Source organism: Vulpes vulpes, unplaced genomic scaffold, assembly GCF_048418805.1.
Source record: "Vulpes vulpes isolate BD-2025 unplaced genomic scaffold, VulVul3 u000000899, whole genome shotgun sequence".
NCBI classification, from domain to species: Eukaryota; Metazoa; Chordata; class Mammalia; order Carnivora; family Canidae; genus Vulpes; species Vulpes vulpes.
This window is the reverse complement of record NW_027325780.1, coordinates 1,838,099-1,843,584: the sequence shown is the minus strand read 5'-3', so window position 1 is coordinate 1,843,584 and position 5,486 is coordinate 1,838,099. Positions and strand designations below refer to the sequence as shown.

Genomic DNA, 5,486 nt, shown 5'->3' with positions numbered 1-5,486 from the left:
CAAGTTTTTTGTAAGTTTAGGTTTGTTCTCTCTTGTTGCCAGAATGCAAAGCTTTATTATTAACTGTTTTGAACAAGAATAACAAAAAACAAGTGGATACACCTAGAAACATAGCATCTCCCCCAGCAGCAGGCAGGGTAGGGAATACAGGTGGGAGGGAAAGGCCTGGGGTATCGCCCTCTGCCCAGCAGAAATGGAATCCCAGAAAAAGCGTCAGCTTCCCTTCATCTCACTGCGGGTGCTGAGATGATGTCACCCAGGGAAGCCCAGGACAGCAGCTGGGGGCAGAAGGCTGAGCAACCAGGGAAGGTGGACAGAGTGGTCCTAGGATGACATCACCAGAAAGGCGTCATGAGCTGGGGGTGTTGCAGATATGAGGTCACAGCAGCGGAGATGGATGGCATGAAGCTACTTATGTGCTTGGCCAAGCTGATGAAGGAGCAGTAGACAGCCATCCAGGCACACCACTTCAGCTTGAGCAGGAGGCTGTACATCCTGAATATTATGCCGAGCAGGTTCATGTAATCCAGCATCGGGTCATCCAGGCTGAATGACACTGGCAGGGGCTTGTACTTCAACACTTTGTTTGCCTTCCATGCATCTGACATATTAAGTGGACATGGTGGATCACAGGGTATCACTCTTCCTTCTGTAAGTAGTTTTAAAGTAAAAAAAATTAAAGATGTTATTTATTTATTCATGAAGAGACACAGAGAGAGAGAGGCAGAGACACAGGCAGAGGGAGGAGCAGGCTCCATGCAGGGAGCCCGATGTGGGACTCGATCCTGGATCCCCAGGATCACACCCTGAGCCAAAGGCAGATGCTCAACTGCTGAGCCACCTAGGCGTCCCTAAAGTAAAAATGTTTCAAAAGTTTATTTATAACTGAAAAAAAAAGCATCTACTTCTTAGAACTTAAATGCCAGGCGCTATTCAAAGTACCTCTGGCAAAACTTTTTCCAGTATCTATTATTTTCTTCCAAAATTAGTATAGCCTTGATGGGCCAGGGAAGGGGTAGGGAGCAAATCCTGCCACCTGTTTTTCTCTTTCTTTCTTTCTTTTTTTTTTAATTGAAGTATAGTTGACATACAATGTTATCTTAGTTTTAGGTGTACAAAATAGTGATTCAACATTGACGTATATTACAAAATGATCACCACAACAAGTAGAGTTATCAGTCACTGCTTTTTAAAATAAAGTTTAAAAAAAAAATAAAATAGGGATCCCTGGGTGGCGCAGCGGTTTGGCGCCTGCCTTTGGCCCAGGGCGTGATCCTGGAGACCCGGGATCGAGTCCCATATCGGGCTCCCGGTGCATGGAGCCTGCTTCTCCCTCCGCCTGTGTCTCTGCCTCTCTCTCTCTCTGTGACTATCATAAATAAATTAAAAAAAAAAAAATAAAAAAAAAAAATAAAATAAAATAAAGTTTATTAGAGCACACTCATTCATTTATGTGTTTTTTTTATGGCTACTTTTGTACAACAACAGTCAAGTAGTTGCCACCAAAACCATCTGGTCCACAAAGCTGAAAATATTCACTGTTAGGCCCTTTACAGAAATAGTTTGTTAACCCCTAATGTAAGCTGGTAGGTCTCAAAGTTTAATGAAAATTAGAAACACACACACACATACACCCACATGCACACATCTTTCCTGAGTCATTTGTATCACACTCTTTTACCCCTTAATACTTAAGTGTATATTTCCTAAGAACAAAGATATTTTTTACATAATCACAGTATAGTAATGAAATTCAGGAAATTTAAAATAAAAAAATACAATATTTTATCCAACCTACAGTCCACATTCCAGTTTTGTCAATTGTCCCAAAAATGTCCTTTACAACATTTCTTCCCTCCTCTTACACAGAATCTGGTCCAGAATCACATATCGCATTTTTGTTTCTTCTTTATGAGTGGTTTTTCATGTAGTTTCCCTATTTTCAATAGGATTTTTCATCTTTTTATTCAATTTTTAGAAATTCTGTGTTAGAAGTATTAGCCCTTTATCTCTGATATATGCTGCAAAAGTTTTCTTAACAGTTTGTCATTTGACTCATGACTTTGCTTATGGTATGTTTTTGCCTGTGTACCCACGCAAGAAGATTTTTTAATGTGAAACTTATTTTTGCATCTGAATTTTGAGTCATAGTTAGAAACTTCTACACTGACGTTAAACTTGAATTCAGTCATGTCTTCTTACAGTGCATGTATAGTTTCATTTTTTATATTTTGATCTCTGATTCATTTGGAGTTTATTTTTATGTGAGGCAAGAGGATTGAACCTAATTTCATCTTTTTTCCAAATGGCTGCCCTGTTGTCTCAATAGCATTTATTATCTTTGCCCCAGGGATTTGAGATCCCATCATTATCATATATGAGATTTCCATATGCATTTGGGTCTATTTCTGGACTTTTAATTCAATTTCATTGGTCTGTTTGATTATGCTTGTGCTGATATCATATGTTTCTAATTATAGAGGTCTTGCAGAATATTTTAATTGACATGTCTATTCTCTCCCAAAGCAGCTCTTACTTTGCCATGTATTCCTAGATACTTCAGGATGTTTATTTTTCCATACAAACTTTATTTCTTATCAACTAGTCTAGTTCCAGAAAAAAAAAGTGTTGGTGTTTTTATAGGGATTACATTAAAGTTCTGAATTAGGTACAGAATCAGTATCTTAATGATTTTGAGACCAGATTAAGGCACATATTTCCATTTGTTTTGATTTCTTTGTGTGTCTTTCAGGAATTGTTTACACTTTTTAAAATGTATATATTCAACATTTTTTGTTTGGTCTGTTCCTAAATATTTATCTTTTTTTGATACCCCTGTACATGGACATTAAGAGATTTGAGATTTAAGAGATTTGAATGTTGCATGTTAATTTTATATCTTGTTACCTTACTGAGTTACTTTATTGTTATCTAAGTTTCATAATTTCCTAGGGTATCACTGTCCCACTGAAATATATGTAGTCAGATGTGTGATTTTAAATTTTCTAGTAGCTAAAGTAAACATAGTTAAAAGAAACAGATGAAATAATTTAATAGTATATTTCATTTAATTCAATATATCAAAATATCATTGTAGCATAAAATCAATAGTAAAATTATTAATAAGATATTATAAATTCTTTTTTTCTATAAGGTGTTGAAAATCAAGTGTGCATTTTACATTTATAGCTTATTTCAATCTGGACCTTAAATTTTTGTCAGAAATATGTTGTGAATTTAGATTTTATAGATTTTACAGTTAAAATAGTATATTCACATATCCAAATTGTTCCAAACATACTTAAAAGTTTTCTTATCACCGAAGCAGTTACCCAAAAAAGCATTTTTCTTCAATATTTGCATCCATACTGACAAAAGTGGTTCCTCTTTTTCAGAAGAACTGATTTTACTTTGTAGCAAAAGCATCTATCCATTAAGAAAATTCAAAAATCCTTCTGTCAACTCGGTATTACTAACATTAAAGCCAAAAGGGGATTTCATGAGCAGAAATTCAGCCTTGAAGTGCAGAAAGAGGGGCACCTGGGTGGGTCAGTGGTTGAGGATCTGCCTTTGGTTCAGGTCATGACCCCCGGGGTCCTGGAATCGAGTCCCGTATCAGGCACCCCGCAGGGAGCCTGCTTCTCCCTCTGTCTATGTCTCTCTCTCTCTCTCTCTCTCTCTCTCTCTGTCTCTCATGAATAAATAAATAAAGTCTTTTTTAAAAAATGAGGAACAAAAGCCTCTCAGGGGTAACTCTCAACTGATGGGGGACGACAACCTGGAGAGATACTCCTGCATGTCTATTTATGTGAACAATTCTGAGAGACCCTCTTGTATACCTCTCAAGAGGTCAAATGGGACCTATCCTCAATGGTGACCTTGATGATGCACACTTACATTGTCACCTCACCCTCCCTCCCTAATTTCCTCCTGTGCTTCATGCTGGCCCCATGGAATCACCTCCTTCAAAAACCACTGGCATTTACATCCTCATGTCAAGCTCTTTTTTCAAAGAGATTCAAGCAAAGATACATCTGAAAAGTTAGGAGCATGGGGCATGTTTGAAGTTGGAGGGCTTGTAGAAAAATGAACCAGAAATATCTGCTAAGTCCTTCAAATTACAGTAAAAAGTGACAACTAGAAACTTGAATTTAAATTTCTTTCTTATTAAATTAAGTAAAAAGAAAGACAATGTTAAAACCATAGTTTGTACTGTGTCTGTATAAGAGAATATTCTTATCTTTAGGCATATACAACTTACTCTTGAATGTTCATAAAAAATATATGTATATATATATATATATATATATATAGAGAGAGAGAGAGAGAGAGAGAGAGAGAAAGAGAGGGGAGAGAGGGAGGTTCTGGGTAAAGACTATATAGATGTTTCTTATACTATTCATGGAGCTTTTTTGTAATGAAATTACTTCCAAATAAAAAGTTTTAAAAAACCATCATAAACTCCTTTTCAAAAACAGCAAACTTCAGCCATATAATTTCAGAGTCAGCAGTCTTTTATCTTTTTAGCATCTACCCATTAAAAAAAATGTCCTGATGATGCTTACAAGTTAATATTCTTAAATTCTAAATTCTTAAAGGTTCCAATTTGGGCTCACTAAAAAAAAAAATTAAAGGAAATATTCACTTGGAAGCAATTATAAACACTCACACTTTCCCCCACTTGAAAACAAAAGGTAATGTTGGCTATTGCCTTTAAAATCGCGGCTGCCCCTTCCCTTATCTTGATGACCTGGTTTGCAGAGGCACTGTGTAATTTCATTAGAAAATGGTAAAACAGCTGAGACATTGGGTTCCAAGGTCATGCGCTGCTGTGAATTCTTTCCTGGATTTCTTGGAAACTTGGGTCAGGAAACCTCTTGTTGAGTTATTGAGCAAAGATAATACAGATATGGTGGAGAGAAGCTCTGTTAACAAAAGATACACTTTCCAGCAACTTGAGCAGATGTGTGTGAGGCAGCTCTAACCTGTCAAGGCTGTCAGAACCTTTATTTACAACCAATAATATACAATTCCTTCACTTGCCAGAGTCCTACTATTGGCACAGCTCACAATCGTCATCTGCTCTAACTGCTCATTTGCAGCTTCTATTGTTTTTAAATGATACCTGTCAAGTCATCATCCATCTATGCTTAAATATATTTAGCACCAGGCTGCTCATTAAACCCAAAATAGCACTACTAAAGTCCATGTCTTTGTATACACATTGATCTTCTTTGAGTTATTATTTTTAATAGTAATAAAAATTTAGGAAGAATTTAAGTGACAATCAATAGGAAAACTGTTAATTCACTGAAATTCTAAGTTATTAAAAAGAGTAAGTTGGATCCATGTATACCTATTTGAAAACAGACTACAATATATTATTAAACAAAAAATGAGAGGTTATAAAATAGTTTACATAATGTTTTGATTTTTGTACAAAAATCTGTAAAGTTTATATCCATCTGCAAAAAAAAGGATAGTCT

At 36.0% G+C, this 5,486-nt stretch overlaps 1 pseudogene; it reads right to left on the bottom strand.

Annotated features, from left to right (window-relative positions):
* Positions 1-331: 331 nt before the first annotated feature.
* On the bottom strand, positions 332-608 carry LOC140597320 (PAT complex subunit Asterix pseudogene; annotated as a pseudogene).
* Positions 609-5,486: the final 4,878 nt, after the last annotated feature.